The following is a 27170-nucleotide window of genomic DNA, read 5'->3' as shown; positions in this document are numbered from 1 at the left end:
ATTCAAATCCATTACACAGAACAGCTCTCACTTGAGAAAAGAATTTAAAATTAAAAAGAACTGCTCAGAGAAATACATTGAAACATGAAGACTTCCCCTTTGCAACTCTTATCAAGACAATGGTCTACATTTCTCTTAGTATGAGATATTTTACGATTTGTGATGTTATATATCAACTATCTTTTGGGTATATTTTTGATCATGAGTATTAGGAAGATTTTCTTGCTGAATGCTAGGTAATTTAAGAAACAACAACAAAAAAACCCCAAGCACAAACATTTTCTCCATTAAATTTCTGGGTTTTGCTCTTGTAAACTGAAATCCTTGAGCACATGGTTTTAGGGCACTGTGATGTAACTGCTGAGTAGTACTGCAGTGACTTCCCTCTGCCTGAGGGTCTGGTGTCATTAGCCTGAGCTCCTCTTTCCCTTTACTAAGAGCTACCACTCAGCTCCTTCCTGCCTTTTTAATTGTGCAGCCTCTTTCTGCAGCTCCCAGGATCTGCTCCAGGCTAATACCCTCAGATAACTGCAGGAGCAAAACAGTTCCAATGGGCACCCTTAAAAGTTTTCTTTCACTTTTCAGTAAGTCATAACCAGTTACTGGTTCTGCTCATTAAAAGTACAAAGAATATCTCCTCATTATGGCTGCAGCTCATCTAAGATTGAATGGGTTACAGGAAACTTTGCAAGAAGTCACACTGGATTTTAATTGAAATAATAAAATTAATCTTGTCAATGGAAACAAACACAACCTTTGACATCCCGCTTGAAATTGATTCTTAGTCTATTACTTCAGAAGAAAAATATTTACATAAATACTTAAAACTGTCGATTCCATTTGTCATGTCCATAGTTATTCATTGAAATTATAACTCTTAAATGCCTTCCTACTGAACCACTGCATGGCTTGTTGCCATTAGTCAGGTTAACATCTCAGCACTGCACAGGAGTGAAATAGTGAGTACCTTCTTCCTTTCACACTTCAATCTGATTTATTGAATAAACATACAGATAATGTTTATTTGACATTGCGAATATTCACAATTATCATTACTCTGCAGTTCAGAACAATTGTCAGCAATGAATAACAGCTGAGATCTATTGCATTCCTGTCCCAAGGGACTATCAGACACATTGTGTTCAGTCACACTCATTGTTTAATTTGGTGGCTACTCACTATTGAAAGCAGATGAAAAATGCCAAGTGCATTTAAGAATGCCTCAGACTCTAATTTTGAGACTTTTGCTGCGTGTTTGCACAGCTACCCCACTGCAATCCTCCTGCCAAGCCCAAAAAGAACCTGCAATGCAGAACAGACCTGGATGTCTTAGTTACGTTCATGCTGTGAGTAAAACAGCACAGCACAGCCTGGAAAGCTAATTCCTATTTTATCCATGCATTTCCCAGGACAAGGAACCATTCTGCACAAAAGGGACCAGACACCCTCTCCTCTTTACAAGACTGAGAGTGTTAAAAGTGAGAAGCAGAACCTTGAACCTGTATTTTCAGGGCTGGGGTCTGATCCAGTTCTTAGACAGCATTTAAAGAAAACCATCTCCATTGGCACCAGAGATCCTCCTTAACCCCAGCATCCTTCAGGCTCCCCAAACTTCTGAATTATCTGCTAATCAACTCCATTTCCCAGCAGATCAACGTTTTGAAGCAGACTGCTTAAGCAGGAGAAAACCACCCCTTCAGGCAAGACATTGGTGGATATGGGCTGTTTGTTTGGGTTTTTTATTTTATTCAAAATCATTAGACAGTGGCCACTGTCTTTGAAGAGGGGATGTCTCTCTCATTCCACATTTCCTAGGAGATGTCACAGCTGTGACAAGGAGGAGTTTATAATGCCACAGTTCGGTGCCTTCATAATTTATTCTCTCTGATTTTATGCTCTTTTAGTCTCCTGCTCAACCATCCACTAACAAGCAGTGATATTAGCCAATAAATCAAAGACATCTGCTTGTCACCACCAGATGCTTGGTCACATTGCAGCCGATTATGAGACATACAAAAGGACAATTTCATGTAGAGAGCTCTGTGGAGGTGTTCCACTGATATTCTGTTTGATAGGAGACCAGCGTGAGGTGAATGCACTATAAGTCAGTAACTTTTATGCCTCCCAGCAATGGGAAAGTAAGCTGAAATAAAACTGGGAAGTAAATTAGGACCTCACCTTTATGACTATGTCATTTATGATCCTGCATCTCTTCTTCCAGTATGCTGGCACAAGTTAGCACAAAAATAAATGTTTTAATTTGCCCATCTTGCATTGTGCTGGGCACAGAAAAAGCAGCTACTTCAATTTTCACAAAGGGCAGAAGAGGTGTTTAATATCAATTGTTACCAAGCACATAAATTTTTCATGTGGCTGTCTTGTAAAAAACTAGTCCATTAGCCTTATCAGTCCTATGTCCAGCTAACATGCCCAGTGCAAAGACACTCTGATCTCTCTTTTCCTCTCTAATTTATTATAACAAACACCATTACTGATGAAACCCAGGGACTATTCTGCAGAATGGAGAAGGAAAGCAAAACTCAGTGCTGCTCTGGCTTTCTTCTCAAACTCAACTTTATGCTCCAAATTACAGCACAACAGAAACTGACAAAAGATTCTGGATTATTCCAATGTGCTGTAAATAAAATCCATAGGAAAACCAGACCATTTGCCAAGTAAAACCTGAGTATTTCTGTATAGGTGGAGACTGATTTAAAACAAAGCACAGCATTTGCTGATTGCTCTGTGAAGAGGAGACCAAATTCTCCAAATTCTGTGAGGCTCCATGGCTTTAAATTCTTGGGTCACCAGCAAAAAGGAGATTGAACCAGGTTTTCTGTATGTCACCATGCTTCTTTTTAGTAGTTTAATCTTCATAAAATTTAGTCTCCATAAGTTACCTGTCTTTTCCACAGGCATCTCTGACACTCCCAATGTGAATGTTATCAGTGTGTCACCATCCCAGTGCTTTTTACTCACTCATTCTTATATTTTAAAACATCAGTAGCTTTAAAAAAAGCCACGTATGAGCACTGATCACACAGGTTCAGCTCTACAATCCTCTCTTGTATTCTGATTTAATTTCTGCCCCTGCAAATCCCAGATTTGAATGCCTGAGAATTTCTCTTGCTGAACATGGGTTTAGCCTCAGGCCATCCAGTTCTGAGCAGTGCAGTCACAAGGACAATGACATCTAGGAGAGAACTTGTCCTGTGATGTTAACACAAGCCCAACCAGCAGCTGGCATTCAGTTAATTGGTACATTAACTACTACACCCTCCAGTGACTGGAAAATGTAAGCATATGAAAGAAGTGGTACTATTTTTTTTTTTCCTATATTCTAGTGAATCATGCTTTAACCACCAGCCAGAAGCATTTCATTGTGAATTGACAGCCTTATCAGTAGCACACCATGAACTCTCACTATAGCAACACTAGACAAAAAAAGTCCATTTGATTTCCTGGAAGGAAGTGATTGACATGTACCTTTTGTTTTAAGAAGCACTTATCTATGGCAGTTTTCCTCCTATCTCATTGCAGATTTACATGTCAAGCCAAATGATCTGAAGGAAGAGAACAGGAAAATTAAGCACAGGCATAATAACAAGAAGAAAAAACAATAATGTGCTGTTTTATAAAAAGTAAACAGATAATACAGAAAACTGCCAGGGACCACCTCTGTGTTTGATAAATCATCTGTACAGTCCCCAGACATGAGCTCTGAGCTCCACTGCCCTGCTTTAACTGGCTGAAATCTTATAGAACTCACCACTAACAATGAGTCTCAAATCTTATTTTTGCACCTAGATTTTCAAAAAGATTTGAGTAATCCTAGAGAAGCACCCAGGAATTATGGTCTATATCCTATTAGGATCATGCTGCATAGAGCACATAAAAAAACTCTTTATTAAAACTCTACTACCTTCATTACAGAACATGAGAAGCACACCTCCCATTAAGTATTGCCCAAATGCAGCTCCCCTGGAACATTCCCTTTCAAAACTGAAAACACTCCTTTCTACTATTAAATACTAAAGCTGCAACCTCTAAGTTATGCATGAATTTCCAAATATGCACTTCAAAATATACACAGAGATATTAGGATGGAAAACTGCAGCTAACAGCTGTTTGCTGGTTGGTACAATATTTACACTCCTTTCTGAGAACTGTTATCTGTCCCTACAGCTATCATAGACAAGCACCTCACTTGCACAAAATTCTGTAATTTAAATCATGACCACATCCACCATTCTTTTTCTTGAACATGTTTGTCAGAGAAATGTACAGGAAAACATTCAGAGCATTAAGATCAGTCCATAATATATTGTATGGCTCAAAATAATGTGTAGAGTTTTAATGTGAGTGATCAGCTTTGATGCTTTAACACTCAAAAAGCAAAAAGAACCTGTGGATGTAATGTCCAAATAGCAGTGATTAAAGTTGGTAAGATGGAAACAAATATAAAAGAAACCCTAAGTGTAATAAATATTAAATAGATACTAAAAAATGATGGTCTTGAGAATTAAATGATTAGATACAGAATGGCCCTAACTATCTGTCAAGTTGCTATGGAAAATGAGAACTTTTATCAAATGTCTTGCTCCTAAAGCCCAAGATTTTCATTGCACATGAGCCACTGGGGGAATTCTGTTCTTGTGAACCTTGAACTTTTGGGTAAGGTGGGGCTGGATGTCAATTCATCCTTCTACAAACAGTCACAAACTCGTGGCTCCCTGCCATAACTGCAGCTGTCCTGGATGGAAACCTACTCCTGGTTTAACCAACAGCTAACTCAGGGCAGTGAATTCACTGGGGGAGGCAAACTAGAGATACTCCTGGAATGTGTGTGCTTATTTATGGCTTTCTAAATTACATTAAGACTTGAAACACTGGCTTTCCTGAGGGTTCTTTTCAGAGAATATTTTGTGACACTCCTCAAGCTTTTTCTTAACCCTTGTCTTCTGAAGACATGCTTTTCAGAATTAACAACTGATGTACAAATTACTCACAAAATGTTTATTAAAACTTGCCTTTGTTCCTCTCAGTATGTCTGACAGCTCCATCAGTAGTTTGAGCACAATCTTTCCAAAATTATTTTCTACCCATTTCCAGCATTTTTTCAAAAGTACTAGTAGCCTCCTTTGAGTAAAGACACATAAATGATTTTATTTTTATTGTTTGCTGAAATTAAGATCCTTTTCATAAAGATAAAAGGGCCTTTTGCAAGGTCTAGTTCTCCACATAAAATCTCCCAATATGCTTGCTCATTTGGAACTTGAATAGCTTCCATCAACTCCATGGGACAGCAGATATATTTCAAGTCCATCTTTAAAAATGGATGAGTCATTCAGTGAAAAGGAACAACATCAAATGATAATTGTGATAAAGGTCTCTTTTTTCCACCATGGTCTGAGATTTCCATTGCTATGTTGGGTTAAAGAAAATTTGGGGTTTTTCTGTAGAAGCTGAAGTAGGCTTCAAAGAATCTGCTTTAGCTTTTATAGTGAATTCTGACGTCATTTGTAAGCAAAGCACTTGGAATTAAACATGATCTATTAAGGTAATAGTAGAATCCAGAGTGGGTTATTTTAATTAGCCCTGATATCCTGAACATTAGTCTTGAAGAAGGCAACCACTTGTGCAGATCTCAATTGATCTGTTTATGTTTGATTTTAAGCATTTGGCCAAAGAGTCTGCAGCAGCAGGATCTGCAAAGGCTGAAGAATTAACCTAAAAGAAGACTTTAAAAGAATGAATTCATTATGAACATGTCCTCCTGCTGCTTGGTGGGTGGCTGGCTGCCAATAATTAGAGACAAAAAATGGGAGTCTATGAGTTTAAAACAGAGACCAAATATGGTTACTGTTAAATAAATCAGAGGAGTTAGGTGATTTAATGGCTTTTTAATGATCCTAATATTTTCAATTTTAATGAGTCCTTTTACATCAACTTTAGTCATTTTATGAGACTGAAAAAATGTCTGCAATAGTTTGGGTTTCTGTTCAGTCCCCCAGAAGGCATTATGCAGGGGTGGCTAACATGAGTCAGCTTTCATAGGAGGAAGCCTAGAAAATAACTGCTAACTTTATTTGTGGAAATTAGCTACCAATACAGTCATTTTTAATTTTTTTTTTTTTTAATCAAAGGGACCATTTTACTGCAGTACAAGAATTCACTGCTGTGTACTCATTACTACTGTGAAATTGAAGTAAACCTGTTCAGTATTATGTACATTTAATGTAAGCTCCTTTAAGTATTAAAACTGAATATGCAGCATCTCTTAAAATTCACACACAAAATAACTTCAAGTGAGACAAGAACCTTTCAAAGCCGACTTCAGCAGGATCTCTCTCACTGCATCTCTAGCAGTGGCTCAAAGCCTGGTTTCCCTCCTGGTTTCCCCTCAGGGAGGAGCTGCTATGGGGGAGAGCAGAGTGCAGCTCTGAGATGGGGCTACACAGGGGCAGAAAACAGGGAAGAGGAGCCAAGGCCAAGCTGTCCAGGCAGTTCATTTCACCACGTGCTCATGCAGAGGATTTGGTGGTGGCAGCTGAAGGCACAAGTGCCCTCCCCCTCAGTTACCCCACAGCAGCTGAGCCCAGGCTCCTTCTGCAGCCATCCCACAAGGGTGCCTCTCCATGGCTCAGCAGGGGATTATTGTTGGAAAACATTTTACAGTTCCTAATTACATTAACTTTGCCATTATTTCCTATATCTTTTCTCTGAAGCAAAAAGAAATTTCAACCCCAGAGTAAATTAATTTCTGGAAACTCACAGTCATAGCTGAGTCAAGCCAATAACAAAATAAACTATTTCTTCCAAAAGCTCTATTCTGAATCTCTCAGGTATTGAATCTTCACTTAAGGCAAGAGTATGTTTCAGTTAGGGCAATAGCACAGCATCAAAATATTATTTGGATTCCAATTAAAACACTACAGAAATAATTGCCTACTATAAATATTAGTAGTGGTTGACCTGGACCTTCTTCACTAGACATATAATAAAAATCAGCCCTAAACTAAGCTGAAGTCACAATGGTAAGAAGCAAGGACACAGTGAGCAAAAAAATACCTATCTCACTGTATATGGTGAGGCATTTCCAGGTGTCAAAACAACCTGTAAAAGCATTATAAAGTTACATTGAGTATTTTGTTCCTAGGAGAAACAGAGGAGAGAGAGAAGATACCAGAATACCTGTCCTAACCCCCTGCCTATGGTTGCCTATCAAACCAAAGAGCAGGAAGTGAATTTCTATAATGCCAAAACAAATTTGAGGATACAAACATTAAGTTCACTGCTTTTCTTTGTGCTGACTTCTGGGTTTGGAGCTTTTAATATTTACGACTTCAAACTTCTCCAGCCACGCTGGCACATATCTCAAGTGTTCTCTTACTCCAGCCAAGGACTTTGGTTACATGACCTCAGGTATTGTAAATTGTACAATTAAATAATGAATGAGACCTTTGGGGGTTTTGTTACTGTTGGTAGCAGCAGTATTCTCAATCACTCCATGGATGCTCTTCTGTTAAGGAAATACTTAAAAATTCTTGCCTAGTACATTGCCATGGAGTCCCATTCACTATCTGTCATTGTCCTTATGTGAACATTATATTTTTAAAAAGCTGGAAGAGTGTTTAGGTTGCTTCTATCTGGTATTCACTTACCAAAGCACTATCAACACCAGTCAAAAAGTTAGCTAATACAGAAAATAAGAAAGACATTTAGGCCAACTAACATTTGCATATATACTTGGATACCTCAGAACTGCTGTGTTTCTCTTTGGACAATGTTCATGAGTATTACAACATGTACACATTCATCTAGCTGTTAAAACTTCAAGTACAGCATATTAAATTCAGTATTCATTGCCTCTAAAATATATTACCCCAAAAAAATGCACTTCCAGCTACACTTTGACCCCCCCACAACCAATTTAGGTGCAGTAATCAAAGTCTAATTTGTTGGTAGCAGGAAATAAATAAAAGCATCTCTCTGTTAGAGCTCTCAGCATTCCAGTGAAGAATCCTAGGCTTAGTTAGAGAGAAATCAGTCTGAAAGGCACCAGATGGAGGGATCAGTGAGCATGACCTTGCAACCCCTATCAGCCTGCTGGAAGGAAAGGGGGCCTGGGGATGAAAAGGACAGTCCCCAAATGGGTGGAACAGCTTAGGAAGGACTGTGGGAACAAAATCAGTCCCACAGACTGATGGGAGACCTGGGCTGAGCAGGAATACTGAAGGAGCAGGAAAAGGAAGATACAGCAGGGAAGGTTTTTCAGTGAGAATGGAGAACAACAGATCTTATCCCAAGCAAAAAGGGCTTGGCTGTGTGGAGTGCTGGGATGAGAGCAGCCCTGTGTGTGTGCTGCCAGTGCAGACCCAGGGAGCTCTCCCAGAGCAGAGCCTCAGACACAGCAGAGCCACTGCACTGCAACTGCTGCCAGCCCTCTCCTCCTCACCTGAACCATCACAAACAAATCACAACCAATCTTATTACTTCATGAAGATCCTGCAGGTGAAATGGTTTAGCCTCCTATCACTTTTTGATTGAGAAGACACACCAAACATTTAATTGTGAATTTAGATTTGGTCATGAAATTACATTAAAAATTGGAGATACCAACTGATTGCAGGGGCTGAGACAAAGCATTTTAATAGTTATGATTTTACTCCATTAATTGCATTGATAAGAAATTGACTTCAATAATTTTTTCATTTATCCATTTCAAGAGTTACTATTTCAAAGAAATTAAACATGTGAAACTTACATGATTGCATGTTGAACTTTAATCTGCTACTGGGAAAAAAAAAATAATAATAATAATAATAATAAATAAATAACGCCAAAACCAAACAAGAAAACCAGCTAATAGCCCACAAGCACTGAACCCCCAGTATGGCCTTACAAAATAGTTTACACCTTTTATAAGCCAACATATGTCAAATTAAATAAAGTGCAATTATGAAGAAAAATATTTTTATCCATATTGTTAGTTTCTTCAAAAATCATGAGATTTTAGCTAGCATTATTGTTAGATTTTACTCACAGAAATCTCTGCAACTTAAACCCTCTTTTTATATATCTCCTCTGTTATCCCAGACATGTAATCCCATTGTGAAAATCAGAAAGTATAATCTTCATAGCTCTATATTCACCCAAATATCTTCAGCAATTAGATTATTTCCTTCAAAATCTTTAGATAGATGTGGTATTATTCAAGTACTACATACACCTTCTTTCTTTTTTGCAAGAAGGAAATGCAAATTTCATGTTCTTAAGCTAGATGTGTAAGTATTCTTGCTCATCTAGGTACTATCTCAGCTGTTGAAACCACAGCCAAATTAAAACAGACAATTTTCTCTCTGCTTTTCATATAGTAATATCTCATTTTTGAGAGCACAAAGTATAGGAAGCTAAAACCTTATTGATGTGACTCAATTTTCAATATTTAAATATACTCTAAATATTTGAAAGAAGGTAATAAACACATTCTGAACAAATGCCTCAATAAATGAAACTGTGGTGAAGAAACCCATTCACTTAAGGAAAGAAGGGTCATTAAACAGAGACCTGAGGAACTAATGCAGTCACTGGCAGCTCTGCAAGGGAGTTTCTCTAAGGTACTGAGAAAGTGTAGGCTTGTTGTAGCTCTCATTTCCAAATGCATCATCATCTTTTTTAAAAGTTCATGAAACCTCAAACCAGCTTTCTTCTTGAAATTATTTTCTACCAAGACAAATAATAACAGGCAAAAGGAAAAACCTAAAGGTGAGTGGTATTTTGATTTAATGTATAATTACACAGATCTGCTATCTACATGTGCTCAAAGTAGGCATCAGCCCATATAATGGCAGCATCAAATGTAAAGAGTCAGGAAATGCTCTCATTGAACTATTGAACCCAATTCAGCCCCATACCCAGACACATTAGCACTTCTCCTACAGTGGTTTCTTCTCTATTTGCATGTCATTACACTGTTTAGTTCCATATTCTGCTTCAACATTTATTACTTGACTTACAACATCTCTTTAACTCAAACCACTTGGTTAAATGCCCCAAATGGAACTATTTTTTAGACACATACTGCAGGATCTATACCAGAAAAAGAACACATAATCATGTAATTCCCAGAGATTTAACCCACCAAATTAGTTTTGAAAACAGTCTCACTTAGGAATCCAAAATTTGCATTCTGTATTTACTAGCATTGACTTAAAATATGTTGTTCTGCAAGAAATCCTGGCTGTAAACTCCTTAAGATGAAGTATTGTTGAAAAGGAAAGGCAAATGGATGCCAAAACAAATTCCATTTTATTTCATTGTTCACTTGTGTCGCCGGCAGGGTCTCCCTGACACCAGAGAGAAATTAGTACTGACTCCATGATGTAGAAGCCTTTCTTCTCCTATACTACATTCACATGACATTTTTAAGAAACTTGTAACCCCTTCTGGCTTGTCTGATACAGCTTTGACCTCATTGGTCAACCAACTAAAACACCAGCACCTTCTGGTAAACCAACCTCCATGACACATTCCACATTTGCCTAGGAGCAGGTGCAACAAGTGGAAATCAGAATTGTTTTAATTCTTTCTCTGAGCTTTCTCACAGCCTTCCCCAGGGCAAATTGCCTGGGCAGGCCTGTGCCCCTCTCTGGGGGCAGAGAGCTGCTGCCACACATTTGTACCTAACAGTGGCACAGTAAGCACAGGAGTGCTTCAAAGGAGGTGGGACCTTGAGTTCAGCAGGGGTGGAAGGGAGCTTGCCATGCCAGATGGGTGGATGTGGTATCATTGGATGTATTCTTACAGATGGGCTCTAAATAGCTTAAAGTGTCTAAATATCTGTGAATAAGTAGAAAGAAAACAGTTGAATGCATGCACAACAGCTGTCACAAGGACATTTGTGTGGGCAGCTCTGGTTTTCTACCCCAGGAGAGAAACCAGGCAGTTACAGGTACAGCAGATTTTCCATTTCAGTGCCATTTCCAGCATCCCATATCAGCACCATGCCATTGCAATACCACTGACCTCACCCCTGCACACAGAAGCTAAAACAAGCCCTTAAAATGATTTTACTAATGGACTAGCATCTCAGAATCTGTGAAATACAATCACCTCATCAATCATTCACTATCGTTATTTTTTATAACTTCTATAAAAGGCAATGAAAGAGTAGATTACCAAACTCCATATCCATCCCTCCCCTATTCTGCCTAGTACAGCATTAACAGGCCCTGACAAAAGGCACAGCAGCAACTCCTGAACCAGTGACACAAGTGCAGTGATAAGCCACATAAAATATTCATAACTGTAACTTTAGATGTAGGCAGATGCCCAACAAGAGCATACAAGCTTTGTCAGGAATCGCTGAGAGATTGAAAGCATACTTAAAGGATTTATTAAAGCAATCAGAAGAAGCCTCTACTCAGTCACCATGATTGCAAGGAGTTTATGGCCATGTATTTAATCTCCCTGCTCTGTAACAGATAAGTTATGCTTTCTTGTGATTTGTGCACAAAGAGTTTTTTCACTCTTTTCTAGCACTATAAAGATCAGAAATACCATTTCTGCCTTGCTAAGTGAAGCATTAATAGGAATGCCAGCAGCAAGATGGAACATGTAATAAATATGAAGGTTTAGCATTATAAAGATTTATAATACACAGAATATAGCCCTTAATTATGAAATAACCTTATTACCTTTTGTTATAGGAAAAAATCATTTGATGACAGGGAATTTTTTCCAGCATTATATTCAGGGACATCAGAGTTCAACAAAAAAAATCGTTTCAGTGTTCCAATGCTAAACATTTGTCTTAAAGGCAATTAATCAAACAGAACACCAGAAGTTCCTAACACACATCAGTTCACCTTTTACAGAGAAATGCATTTTAAAAAGGGGTTTTAGTTCATTAAAAAAAAGCCTGTTATTAAGGTCAGCTAGCAGGAAAACTTACTGAAGGAGAGAAAAAGCAATTGCTGATTGAAGCAAAAGAAGAGAATCAGGCAGCTACACCAAAACTTGGGTGTATACAAAAACAGAGAACTTACACTGATGTGTATAAACCCTTCCATGATCTCTACAAGAGGACTGCTATATTCTTATTTGGCACTGGCCATTATGAGCACTGGAGAGCTGAGCTTGTTAACATAACCAAAAAATGCAGAATACACTTTTTTCTCTCATTTTGACTTACTACCTACAGCTTCTTGTAGTTTGCATTGACCTTTCCCCAAGGAAGCCTCAGAAACGTCAGCTGCGCTCTGGAGCTGTTCAAAATATTTCACCTGCAGAACAGACCTCACAGACCTTGGCTTCCCCACTGAGGTTGCAAAAACTATTGAAAAACTTCCTTATTTTACATCATTTTTCCCCTTCAACAAAATCAGGGTGTACATAAGCAGCTTGAAACAGTTTTCTGACAAAGGACAAAAAAAAAGCATTGCTTCACAGTAGAGATAATTAAACACAGAATGCAGGATTTGTTACAAGCACTATATCATCACAGCAGATGACTCAGTTGAGACAGCCCCTATACACAGATCACCCCACAATTTCAGAAGACTTTAAGCATTCACCTACCCAGAATAACACCTTACCTCCCCAGAAGGCTTCAGGTATCTGCCCATACTGAGTAACACCAGGCCACTTCAGAAGACTACCAGCATCTGCCTTCTGGTTCTTCAGCCCAACCTTTTATCCCCTCACGTTGATGCACTGCATATGTGTGCCCTCTGCTCCCTCTGGGATTGGTCAGTGTCCCTGGGCACTCCATGGCTCACCTGTGTGCCCTCTGCTCCCTCTGGGACTGGTCAGTGCCCCTGGGCACTCCATGGCTCACCTGTGTGCCCTCTGCTGCCTCTGGGACTGGTCAGTGCCCCTGGGCACTCCATGGCTCACCTGTGTGCCCTCTGCTCCCTCTGGGATTGGTCAGTGCCCCTGGGCACTCCATGGCTCACCTGTGTGCCCTCTGCTCCCTGTGGGATTGGTCAGTGCCCCTGGGCACTCCATGGCTCGTTACCTTCAATAGGATTCACCTGAACAACACAGCTGTAGCCCATTAGGGATGAGGCTGAGCTGCAGCCCCACTCCCAATCACCACAAACTGTGTGCCTACAAAACTAAACTGTTATCACTTTCCATTGTCATTAACAAAAATTTCCTTCTTTTTTATACAGCAATGTGCATGTGAGTCTTGCACGCATAACATAAAATAAGGGAGCTCCTCAGCCATGGAAAGACTCTTCAGTAGATACTCAAAAATGCTGATGTTTTTATCCACTGTTTTCGCACAGAACAATGGTGCAAAAAATAAATTTAAATGCTTAGATATAGTCTGGGGACTTTTCCTTCATCTCACACTCTTCATCCCAATTTCATTTTAATCTAACCAGATCACATGAGTTGCCCACAGTGAATTTAACACTTGTCTCTCACTCCCACTCTTTGTTACACCTTTGTCATAACTCAAAGAAAGAAAGGTCTGGTGGCCTGATCAAACGAGGGTGTCACATACTTGCTGATTTGGGCACTTATCCAAAATCAGTTCTTACACAGAAACTAGGAAGATTTTGCATTAGACATAAACACGTCCATATAGAGGAATTCCAAAAAAATACTCTATGCCAGCTGTAAGTTCAGTAACAAAACTGAAGTTTCCCCAGGTATTTAATATCATAAGAAGATCAAAGCAACTGTTCTAAAAAACTTAAAGAACATAATCATACATTTGTTCTACCGCACTTACGTTCACTTACATTCATGATTCTTTATTCACACTAAAACTCAGAGTGCTCAAATATTTTGCAACGTAGCATTTTCCTCCCTGATAAACCACAAGAAATAAGAACTCTTTCTTTCTCTGCTGACCCCGAGACTTTAGTGTGTTCAAAACAAGTTATGCACATGAGTGTGGCAGATGCATAACCATTCCCCAGTCAGAAACAAAACCTTCTCTCTCCTACCCACTTGTATTCTCTTCTGGAACAGAAAAGTCTTAAAAAAATTCCAAGAGCTTAGCAATCAAGACAGCATTTACTTTACATTCTGCTCCAAAACGAACAGAATGAACAGTGCACAAAGAGGAAAATGAAGACAGGAAATGGTGGTTTGGGAAAGCTTACAAGTCTCTTACTGCTATACAAATATCCCTGGGTTTTAATCATGCAGGGCAGATCTGTTATTTTGGTTTGTCTGGAACTCAAAATCCATAATTTTGTTCTAAACTTTCAAACTGAATAAATGCAAAGAGCGAGTCAGATGCAGTCCAAGAATTTCACAGCTTCCTCCTCAAAGTAAAAATTAATCACAATTTGCAAAACTTTTTGTGCATGAAAACATATGTAACTGCTCTTCAGAGTTCTTGCACAAACAAAATCCACTTTCACCAACCAATCTTTTAACAACAGACATACAAACCCCAGTCACTTTTAGGCAAGGTCTAATGAATCCATAACTATCTATCACCCAGTGAACTTAGAAACTTTGTAAAGAAGTTGCAGGGGTTAAACTGTCTTAGAGAATATTTTACAGGTTCAGAAAAACCTCAACCTCTTTTATGTTTAAACTGTAGCCCACATTAAAAGGTTTTATTTCAAATCAGAACTCCATATCTAACTGAGAAATTGTTATATGAAGACAAATTTTCATGTTAAATGAATAATAAATTATAGGTTATGTGTCTCTTTGATTTTAGAGGATGCATAATTTACAACAATAAATAATTAACATATCAAAGGATTCTAATTTAACTGATGCCTTCAGCACCAGCACAGCCAAAGTACAAAACATTCTCTTTGGTGCTTGTAATCCATATTTGTGGAGGAGATGAGTAGCTATATACAAGTAGTTATGTTTTCCAATATGTAATTTTTGGCTTATCCCTTAAAAGTATTAATAAATATCAGGAAGTACAATTTATGACACATGATCTGTAAGCATACTGCATCAGAGGGAAAAAAAGCAAGTATAATCAGCAGTGTGCTGTTATAAACAGCATTTCAGCCAGAAATATTTAATGCAAGCTTTATTTTTATGTGGTGTTAAGCTTTTCATTGGGTGCCTTTAAAGGCAGCTTATAGATGTATCAAAAAATCATTGTCATAGAAGATGGCTCATCTCTAGATAAAAGAAAAACAGAGCCGTTTCCTTTGGAAAAACAGGTGTTAAATTTCTTTTTGGTACTTGTGTTGTTTAATTAGGATAATTTCTATGCTTTCACCAAAATTCTTTGTAACAGACAAGACCATAAATGACCTAAAAGGAAGTTTTTCTCACTGTTCCATAACTGAACAGTCAATTCAAGGAATGTGCAGACAAGTAATTCCAGTTACTCAAGTACTGCTGCTCCAAAATGGGTGATACAGACATTTCTGGAGAAGAAGTCAGGCTGGAGCAGAGCTGCTGAGATGAACCTCTGCCAAATGCATACCTCAGAGCTTACCAAGGCAAGCCAGGACAGCCTGGGCTGCAGAGCAAGGCCTGAGCCCACATCATCCCTGGAACAGCATGGGCTGAAGAAACACCTGAGTCTTCAGAACAGCTCCCCCTTGTCAGTGAGAGCATCCATGGCTTCACTTCCAGCACACACAGAGAAAATGTTTTCTCCTCAAGGACCACAGTCAGATCATCATCCTGCAGCTGGACAGCTGTGACTGCAGCTCATGGTTAGACAGAGGGTCATTTTTAGCAGGCTGAGCCTATTGCCAGGTTTCTAACCAAACCCAACAACGAAGCACTAACTCAGAGATTTGGTGGAGGTGTAATGGAACTCTCATGGTCTGCTTCCTTTGAGAGGGCACAGAGCAGGTATCCCTCAGTCCATCCTGTGGGCAGTCTGTCCATCCCCCGCTCCCCACCAGCTGTCTGTCCTGCACAGTGGCAGGGACAGACGCAGCAGAGCTCTGCACCACTCCTCACCCAGCTCTCCAGTCCCTGCTGGTTAAGGAGGACTCCTGCCCAGCACTGTGAGCTAGGCGTGAGATGGAGCCTGCAGCCCAGAGCAGCCTCCTGCCCCTTCTGCTTTGTGACCTCCTAGTGCAGACTTGACAACTTCTCCACCAACATCCATCAATGTCACTGCCCCATTTTCTGGAAAAATCCCCCTGCCCAGGATTTTTCTCCTGGGAAGCTGAGAAGCCTCAGAGAAAAAGGAAAACAATATAATCTCATTTGCTTCTCCTGTGTTTTGCTGCTTTGCAATGTGTTTGGGGATTGTTTATCCAACAGGTGATTGTTTCATTGGTTTCATGTGAATTGTTTTGACTCTGGCCAGTCAGGGTCAAGCTGTGTCGGGGCTCTGGAGAGAGTCACGAGTTTTCATTATTATCTTTTAGCCTTCTGTAAGTGTCCTTTCTGTAGTATTTAATATAGTTTAGTATAGCATTCTTTAATATAATACAGTATCACAAAATAATAAATTAGTTCCTGACAACATGGAGTCAGATTCATGATTTCCTTCCCCTGTCTGGGAACCCTGCAAATGCAAGACATCAAGAACCTACCTGCATTCTTCATCATATACAGAGCTAAGTGTGACTGAATAGAGTGCTGCATTTCTCCAAGTCCTTGATGTTGAATATCAGCTTCTGTGAGGTCAAAGGAAGAATGAAAAATTGTACAAAATATTGGAAAGAAAAATCTACAGTAGTATATGTTAAATATATATGTACACACACGGACAATTTGTTAAAAGTATTTGCATTGGAATTCAGAAGGCTGTCTAATAAAAAACATTTGATTCTTTTTCTTAGAGTAAGTGTTGTGGCTGGAATAAAAAGTGCTGTTCAGCTGCAAATGGCAGTGAAGTGCCTGAGTTTGGGCTGAGAAAAGAGAAATCAAACCAAATGGCAGTGAAGTGCCTGAGTTTGGGCTGAGAAAAGAGAAATCAAACAAGTGTGCAGTTATAAAAAACAGATATAATTTTCATGCCCAGAAAAAAAAAAAAAGTTTTCCATTCATGTCAATGGAACAGAGGTTTCATCAAAGATGTTTTCATGGAGAGACCCTTAATCACAGCCATGATAAGGAAAGCATCTCTGCAGTCCAGTTGTAATCACAGGAAGCCTTATGAAATACAGCTTTAAGAAGGAAAGAGAAAAGGCTGTGGTCTAACAAAAATTAGTTGCTATTTATGTTTATTTTCTCACACACAAGGTTTGTCAATAGCATGATTGAAAATCACCAGAGAGCAGTGTTAAAATGTCTCCAACTGGCTCCAGAATTATAACGTGTTTTCTCCTTTAGGCACACATTATTCCTGATTTTACTACGTCAGGATAAAAAGATGGAAAGTTAGCACCAGTACAGCAGGGCAAACACTTAATGAGTCAATTCCTATACAAATATTTCAATCAATCAAAATGGACTTAAATCCCAGTGTGGTCATTCCTGCAGTTGCCTACACCTGCATATTTGCTTCCTGTTTAAGAATAAGGGGTCATTAAGCACTTTGTATCTGTATAACCACATGTGTACCCTAATTATGCATTTACTTTAGCCCAGGTCTAACCACTGAACAGCACCTGGCTGACAGGTTCAGGCAGCAACACAATCTGGCCTTGTACAAAGGATTAATCAGGATATAAACTGCACTCAGGCCCTGACAGGAGTCCTGAGAACATGTTCTACCTGGGTTTTCACCAGCACTCAGAGCCAGCTGATGAGCAGTGTGTGTCTATGGCCCACACCACAGTGCAGACAGAGAACATCACAGATTGTCCAGTAATGAGTTGTTTGTTTGGGGTTAGTTAATGACCTGTGATTTGGTACACTTCCCTTTGTCTGGATGGAATGAGTTTACATGCCCAAGATCTCAGCGAGGGAGTGAAGCTGCAGGGCTGTTTCAGTGAGTTTCCCTTGCTGGAATGACAGCTCAGAGCACTCAGCTTGCCCTTTATCTTTGAAGATTCTCATTTGTCTGCCGTTTCACAGCAAGCAGTTCTGATGAATAGTGCAATTAACCTTTCCATTATTAAAACAATTAATTGCAAAAATTATAGACATGACAAGGGCTAAATACTAATGCATAAATTATCAGGTTCAGGAATTGTAATTATTAATCTATGTACACTAATTGTGAAATAAACAAAGAGGACAAATTGTAATCAGAAGTCAGTACTGGAATTGATGGTCATTTGTTTTTCCTGTAAAAAGAGAAATGCACCATTTTGCTCTTGACATAAAGAATTAATTCATACCAAGCCTTAAACTAGAGTATTTTTTTCTCTTGTGAATGATGTAGAACCAAAAATATCTAAAGTTTAGTATTGTTTCTACAGCAATGTAAGACTCCGTCAAAGAAATTTACATGTCAATGTAAAAATATCTGCCTAAACTACTCCTGCAGCGAATCTCAACTACATTTTCATTTCATGTAGCTATAAATTGACTAAGTACTGTGAAAGTCTTGTAACAATGTAATATTACAATGTTGCAAGACACAATGTTGAAAAAAAAAGAACCCACAGATCTGACACATGGCCATACAACCCTTGATGATTGATAGCAACACTGAAGCATTTCACCTATGGGAGGATTCCCTGCCTCCCAAACAGGGCACACCTCTGCTACTGAAGGGTGTGTTTGGTGGGGAAGCAACATATATTGACCTAGTCAGATTTTTTTTTTTTCCTGTGGAAAGTATCAACAGTTCAACAGTTTCATAATCTTTCACCTTAAAGACACTCAGGGATATAGCTCTTTCAGAACAGCTATCTTTTTACGGAACATTTATTTTGTCCCACTGCTTTGTGCCAGAAATAATGAAAAGAACATCCAACTTTAATCATCTGCTTACCTCCCTCAAGCAGTTCTCCTGTCTCCTAGGCCTCCTTCTGCCCCCATTCCCACTAAAAATACACTTTTCCTTAGAGCAGGAGCACCTTCCCTTGAGTCATTGCTTTACAAGCTGTGATGTTGTCACAGCAGGATTCAAACCCTGAGCAATGGTCCCATGAGCTAAGTGATGTTGGGGCATCAACTGCTGTCACTGTACCTTCCATGCCACTGCTGCCTTCCTTCCATGCTGATAATAACAGGATGCATTTAACAAGTTTCAAATGGTTTTCATCAATTAAAAAACAAAATAAAAAAACAAAATAAAAACCAAACTCAATCAAAACTAAAGAAATCAACAACAAAAACAACCCCAAGAAGAACAAGTCCCCCTCCACAGAAGTCCATCTTATAAAGGCACAATTACAAAACATCAGCTAAGTTAGTTGTCCCTATAAAGTATCCATGCAGCACCTGATGCAGGAATGTTTTGACTGGGAGATGTGTGAAATCCAGAAGTTGGATAATGATGATGTTAAAACCTGCAGTGCCAGGGACCTTTAGCACTAGAGAAAAAGCTTCAAACACTCAATGTGCTGAAGGAAGGACATTTTGCTTGGAGAAGGACATTGCCCTCTCACAGCTCTGCAAAGAAAAGCAGACTTTTTCCCTTGAAACCAGGTCCCACTTCACATAACATTTATTTTTGCAAGTCACCTTTGGTCCCACACATAAGCCCAGTGTCAGTGACTGGATCACTTGTACTTCAGTGAAACCATGCCACCTACACAGAAAAAAAGAGAGGAATGCCTGAAGATCTGTCAGGCAATTATCAGCTGGCTCACACCTGGCCTTGTGGCTGGCCAGCTGACTCCAGAATCTCATGTCCTGACAGCACTGTGGCATACTTAAATAATGAGTTTATAACCTAATTTTCCCACTGTCAGTTTCAAACCAAACAAACAGCTTCAGATATCAGATAGATCATTGAATTTTTCAACAAGTGTCTTGTTTCACAAGCACCATGGTTGGGCAGCAACACACTGATGAGAAAACTACTCAAATAATCATTCTCTTAGTGTAGGCAAGGCATAGGGGGCCATGTGCAGGATCTCCAGAAGTACTCACCCCTTGGTAAGGCAGCACAACTACAGACAACAAGAACAAGAAAAATCCAGGCATCCTTTTACAGCGCAGTGTATGGCACCAGTAAATGGCATCATTTTTATAATCACCTTTTCACAAGGACACTATCACAGAAAACATTAATTGATAATAAATTCTGAATTATTAAACCAAAGTTCTGGCAAATCCTCTTTCATGTCTTCTTATTCTTTTGATTTCTTTGTTGTCTTTACGCTGTTACAGAATTTACATTTATTCATGCCAAGGATACAGCTAAAAAGGGCAATGGTACAGTACACATTCTGAAAACAGCTATATCACTGATAACAAAGCACAGATTAGGCATATTCCCAGAGTTAATTATAAGTGTTTGTGCTTGAATGTCAATGCAGGAAAACATAATCTTGTTACAATATAAAAAGTTATTATATAATGGCCTTTCCTGAAATACAGTTTACTAGAGCATAGCAGGTGGCAGACAGAAGGCTGAGAAATGTAACAAGCAATTACATTACAAAATTTTTCCCTGCACTTTCATTAGCTAAATTTCTTCCTATTTTCATCTCATCTTTTTAATAATGTGTCAGGACTGACACTCCAGTGGACATGAAACTCAGAAAGGTCATGGTTGAATAAATGCATCTATTTAATTTTTCTCTTCAACTAGCTTTAAAAATTAATTTATCTGATTGCTCAGGCTATTATATAAAATTTGTTGGATTTTGTGTATTACTAATAGGCACCTTCCTTCTATTTTTGCTCACTATTGCCTAGATGAAGTTTTTCTAATTCTTGCTGATGGTTGATTAAAGAAATAATAAAATAGTGACAAAAGTCAATTTTGCAAAGTTCCCACGAGGCTTCAAACAGATCTAGAGTTAAGGAGAAGGAAAGCATCAGAATGGTTTTCAAAGAGAGTCTTGGGGGTCAGTATTGTTTTAACAATTCATTTCACTTGCACACCACAAACCCACACATTCTGCAGTGTTGCCAGCCCAGGAAAGCTGCCTTAAGTGTATCCAGCAATCAAAGGAGCAGAGCTTATCACATCATTACTTTTCAGGTGTGCTCAGGCAAATAGGTGAATTTACCATCAAATCATAACATAGGAACTCCTACATAAAATACACCAATCCCAAAATATCTTTATGAAAATCTTTTAAGGCTTTTTCAGTGTTTGGGGAGGTTTGTAGAGAAAACTAGGAAAAAAAAATCAATTTAATGAAGCATTTCTCAATTTTTTTTTCCTTTTATTTTTTTCAATTTCATTAAACCTGTATGTATCTTGCTTCCAAAGATACTTTTCAGGGGATCAAAATGATTACATTTTTGATAGGGAAATTAAACTTCTGAAAGGTCTGTCTAATCTTTGGTGAAATACTAAGGCATTTATAAAGGCTGATTTACTTGATCCCAAGTAAATCCAGATTAGCTATGATGAAGAGAATGAATATTAGAGTATTACATGAATGAACGGTGAGAACTGACCTTGTTTGAGAGGTTTATAAAGAAATATTTACAGACATTCCTGGGGGGCTCAGAAGTAGTTCCCTATTAGGGATTGCAGCAGTCAAAAAAATTAGTCAGTAGAGGAAGATAATCAAAACACTGTCACAAGATGAGGCCTTGTTTAATTTGAAAAAAAAAAACAAAAAAACATTCACCCATCACCTTTTACACTTGAGATGCAAAATATTTCCCTGGCATTGAAGTTTTGTGCACATCCTTGGCTTCATGCAAGCTTGGAAAGAATGATCAGTGAACTATTTCATTTATACCTCCCAAGATACACTAACCCAATGAATCCAAACCCAAACACTTTGGATCCATGCATTAATTGCACAATTCTCATGTAACAGCCTTACTGAAGGTGTTAAACCCGAGCTCGCCGTGGATGCTGCTTGTGGCCTCTTGGGAGCTGTGCAATTTAGTAAGTACAGCTCACTCTATAGAAGGGATATAAATAAGAAATAAATGACAGTACATTTACTGCAGCTACTCCATAATTTTCCTTTACATTCCAAAAGTAGATCAGTTCCCCTGAGCTGTACAAGTTATAGATAAGAATGGAGTAAAACTTGCAGATTTCACATTTGTGTATAATGCTTTTCAAATGAGTAAGCCTTGCCTAGAGACTTCAGTCACTTCAGACTCGCCCCAAACTCAAGTAAATTATGAGACTGAAGAGATTACAACTGTCATCTTCTTCTTTTACCCTGGTAAAAATCTCAGTTATCTTTTCATCCAGTTCAATGCTATAGTGTCCTGCCACCTGCTAATCAAAATTTGGGAAAAAGATGAATCTCCCAAAGCCAAACATATTTCTCGCCTATTGCACAGCACAGCTTGTTCCAGTTAAGGAGCTGATGCCACCATAAAAACTTCAGTTTTTAAGGGGATTCTAAAATGATCTATAAAATTTTGCTCTAGAACAAAACCTACTGTTCAAGGTTATTAGGTCAGAAATCTTTTCTTCACCTTCAAATGGTATGATTCAAAAAGAAATAAAACAAATGGACTTTTGGAGCTGACATTTCAAAAAGTTCTTTGTACCCTAACTTCTGTGGAAAACTTGGAATTCCATTTTTTTAATTCCCCATCTTGACAATTCTACCTCATCACTCAATCATTCCTGGGCTCATTCTTAACACGGTAATTAAGGCTGTCTGAAGATGAGTGAGAATGAAAAGTAAGAAGAAAACAAAATACATTTGAGCACTTTGTCATCTTCCCTGCTTCAGTTAAGTACATGCTCATTACTAAGTACCACTCACTCCACAGCCTCCTTTCCCATGCTGTTGGATTGGCTTTTTCCTTTCCCTTCCCCAGGCCTCTCTTGCAGATCCCTGCTCTTCCCATGCCTCTTCCATGCTCTCCCACTGGGTCAGGAGGGTGTCCTCCCCTGTGCATTCAAATGACCCAAACTCCACAGAACACAGAGCTTGTGGAGCAGCAGCGGCAGCCTGGGCCAGTCCCACATTCTGTCCTCCTGGGGAAAGGAGAGCCAAGGAGAAATCCCCAACCAGCTCTCAGCCCTGCAGGCAAGGTGACACAGCAAATTCCCACCTGCCAGGACACAGGGGAAGGGATCCCCATCCCAAAGAGCAGGGTTGTCACCCTTGCAGCTCTCAGTGACATTGCAGCAGACCAAGGAGGAAAGAACAAATGTCTTCATCTCTTATGATCATGATAATTACTCTGGTTTTTGGGGGGCTTTGTTTTAGAAGCTTAATTTTAAAACAGAAAGAACTCCTTTAAAAGTTTCTAAAACCTCCATTGCCCTGGCAACGTCTGTTGAGAGCACTTGGAGAAGAGATTCACAGCAGAATTGCACTTCTGATAGCTGATGTACTTGCCAGCTCTGAAAAGCCACCTGAGTAATGAACTGTTGCTTTCTAATTGATTCCTTCTGTTTCCCTCACTTCTATTCATTTTGCTCCCTGTAGAAAAGCAAGAACATTTTTATGCCCTTTTTTCACCTCAAGTTCTTTTCTGAATAAAGGAAAATATTTTCAACATTTGAAAGGGTTTTTTTGTTTGTTTGTGTTTGTTTTTTTTTTTTTTTTTTAATGAAACTAAGGAAACAACTAAAGCTCAGGGACATTTGATATTGCGGCACTCATTCTAATCTGATCTAACAATAAACACAGCAACCAAACAAGAAAAAACAGAAACAGTACAGGTTTGACCTCTTCTACTTGTTTTTTCCCTCTCCCTAAATTGTAGAAAACAGGCTGTTCATACAGCATGCTTGGGAGAAATCAACTTCTCATGTATTACCAATCAGATTCTCCATTCTCAAAGTTAACATCTGCATTAAAAACAAAGGAAAAGTTAAAGCTGGAAGAAGGAATTAATTATACAATCATTTGATGTCAGGCTTTCATGAAGGCAAGGGCAACTTTCAGCTAGCCTTTTCAACATATTAGGCCCAATTCCATTTTCCAAATATGTTATCAATATGATAATTCCACACTTTCCCATCTGTAGACAAACCAGTCTTCATAAAGGTAGCATTATTACTACACATACACTGAGGGGAAACCATTTCAATTACCAGGAGACTATGCAGCTCCAAGTCTATTTATTTCAATTTATGCAACTGTCTTGATATATGCGTGCATAGAACTTTTATAAAGAATGAATAAATTCACCTTGAAATTGTACCAATTGACTTTGGCTGGGCTGTGCAATAGAATCAGAATCACTTCTGAAATAAGCCCTGACAATGCTGATCAAAACCAAGTGGCTACTCATTTATTAAAGTGACAGCTCAGCAATGGTTTCAAGCAAGGGGCTGACGTGGCCTGGGGTGTCAGCCATGGCCTGGGGTGATGGCTGTGCCTAAAAGCTTTGGAGTCACTTGTGCTTTCTGAAGCTGCCTCTGATGAAAATCTGACATTTCCTAAGGCTCCTGCACCTGCCTGGATGTCAAGCAGCTGGTGTGAGTACTGTCACCCGTTTCAGATTGTTATTCCACGAGTGACAAGTTTGCCCTGAGACTACATGCATGAAATTGATCCTTTTTCTCTTTGTTATGAGCAATCTGGTCAGGGAGAAAGCAGCTTGGGTCAGACACATCCACAAAATGCCCAACTCCCTAATTTTATAACTTCATTAACTTAACAACTCAAGTGAATCATCACCAGAAATGCAATTTAAAACATTTACTTGAAAGTTTTAACCTAAGAACTTAAGTTTGTAGAATTTATAAAGTGATGGGTTTTGTGGTATTCTCCTTTGAATGTTCAAGTACAGTATTGCTATAGCAACCCACCTCCTGCTTTAAAATCAATAGCAATTCAGGCAAGACAAGCTGTTAAACCAGTGTAACAGGTAGGAATGTGCTTCCTCAGTTCATCTTAGGTGTTGCTACAATGGAAGTTTAAGTCAAAGGAGGAATCACAAACTTTCAACATGATTTTGGAAAAACAAGTTGTGGGGTGAGGGGGATGAACATCAGTGGATTTGGATTTGAGGAAAGGCTCAGCTGAAAGCAGCAGAGCTCATGAGCAGCTGAAACAAAAACTCCAGATTGTGCTCTTTGAGCTTTTGCAAAGAACAGAACTGAGTTTAAGTGAATCTGTGCTTTCCTGGAAAGTCAGTTTTAGCTTTGCTCTGATGCATAAGAAATCTTCTAAAATGCAGCCACAGAGGTGCTCCTCCATTGAGTCCTTTTAAAAAGAAAACCCAAAGCAGAACTAGCACAACCTCATGAAAGTTTCACTGTGTGTTCACTATGAGCCAAAGGGGATAATGACATTCATTTGTAAAGTCCATTCAAAGCTATTGTTAAATGCTTACAGTGCTAAAATTAATGTAATCCAGTGAGAAAATTTCTTCTGATAACCAGCTCTTAGAAAAAGTATCTTGCACTAATGAAAGGGTAATAAGGAATTTGTTTTGGGAGCATTCACCACTTCATCTTTATGAGTGTGCATGTCAGGCCTGATGCTGTCAGCTGCAGTGCACTCAGAACTGTGAGTCAGGAACCCTTTGTGGCTCTGAGCTGGGTATCTGGTGACTCCAGACATTAGGCTGACTGGCAGTTTTACAAAGGTTCTTCTGCCTGGACATCTCAAAGACTGACACGCTTCCAAAACAAATCTCAAATAGTAGAGGAAAAAAGTGGGAATATAAGCAAGCTTTGTTCTAATTCCTTGAACCCTTTCTATTTTCCATAAATATTTAGAGTAAATTGCAAGTATTCATCAGTTTCAGAATAAACATCACAATAGGAAAATACTTCTCTGTGTCTCTCAAAAGGTGATAACAAGTGCTTATTTCCTTGTAACAAGGAAGCACTGATTCCAGAAATTTTAATGCATGTCTGTGCAGGAATGAATATCAATTCCTAGACATTTGTAGGCATTTGCACAAGTGTATCAAATAATGAGAAAAAATGAAGAACCTCTCAGAATAGATATTAATATTTTATATTCCTCAACCTATTGACACAGCAAGATAAAATTACAGTATGTGCCTACCTTCCTCAGAGCTGTGAAGCTGAATAAAACACCAAGCATTCCAGTGTAACTATTGCAGAAGCTCTCTACTATCAAGAGAAATCCTTTACATTTAGGGAAAAGGTGAAGGAAAGTTGGCTAGAAGTAGCACATAAGAAAAGGGTAAAAACCTAAGAAAAGCAAAGAAAGGTCCACAACTCAAATGGTACTGTTGAATGAAACAGTATATTTTTTTTTAATGATTCCAACCTCTGGTGTTTTTTATTACTATTGCCATACATTGCATTCTTGGAACTGAGTCCAGCAAAGAACAAATTCTCTTTTTAAGATGCCCTCTGTGGTGTGAAGATCCTTTAATGGATGTATGCTACATTTAAAGGTGGTAGAGTCTCCCTTCCAAAGCACACTCCTGAGTGTGAATATTTAAGTTTTCCTGTTTCAGATTATTGCGTATTATAATAGTTAAATCATTTTCTTAGACCATTAAATATTCTGTCTGGTTTGGAATTAACTCTTCCTTCAGTTTGCATCTTGGCATAAGAAGTGTCTATTGCCCTGACTTTATTCATCCCATCAATCCTAAATTTAACAGCAGAAGGAAAATATCACTATGTTGTTTTTATTGGCAATAAATAATTTTACTTGAGCCTTTCTGGGAAGATGTGCAGGCATTGCATCTGTGTTAAGTTATAATATTTCCAGAGACAGTAGGAGAAAAAGTTCATTATCATTTTTGACCCATGGTGAAAACAGTTTCTTCAATGTTATTAGGTGCTCCTGTCTGGCAAAAGCAAAGCTTCTTATTTCAGCCCGTACTCGTTTAGAAAATTACTTGAACTCTCTTGGTGTTTTCACATTTACAGAGCTACACAGGGGAAAGAAATTTCATTTTAACAAAGACTGCAGAAATGCTGTGCAGGGACAAAGGACCGACCACAAAGCCTTCTTCCATAACCACTAACAACTCCAAACTACATTCACCACTTCATGAGTGCAACAGACAGGGTCCTCACTTTCCTCCCTCCGAGAGCAACATCTTGCACTGTGCACATCTGTACTTCAGACATTCCCACCCAGAGGGGACAGAAGGTGCAGCCTCATTCCAGAGCACCTCAATCCACACAGACTCAGAAGCCACCCAGTGTTTAGCTATGCAACATTTTAAAATACTCATGACTGCTGCCTTTTTCTGGATGTGCAAACTTTCTTGGCAATAAATCTTCTCTTTTTTCAGTTGTATAAGTTTTCTTTTTACCATGGAAAAACCCTTGCTGATTTTCTCCTGCAGTATATTCTCTTGTGATA

The sequence above is a fragment of the Haemorhous mexicanus genome, chromosome 15 (genome assembly GCF_027477595.1).
Source record: "Haemorhous mexicanus isolate bHaeMex1 chromosome 15, bHaeMex1.pri, whole genome shotgun sequence".
In the NCBI taxonomy this organism is placed as follows: domain Eukaryota; kingdom Metazoa; phylum Chordata; class Aves; order Passeriformes; family Fringillidae; genus Haemorhous; species Haemorhous mexicanus.
The sequence above is the reverse complement of the archived record's forward strand: the minus strand, read 5'-3'. Positions refer to the sequence as shown.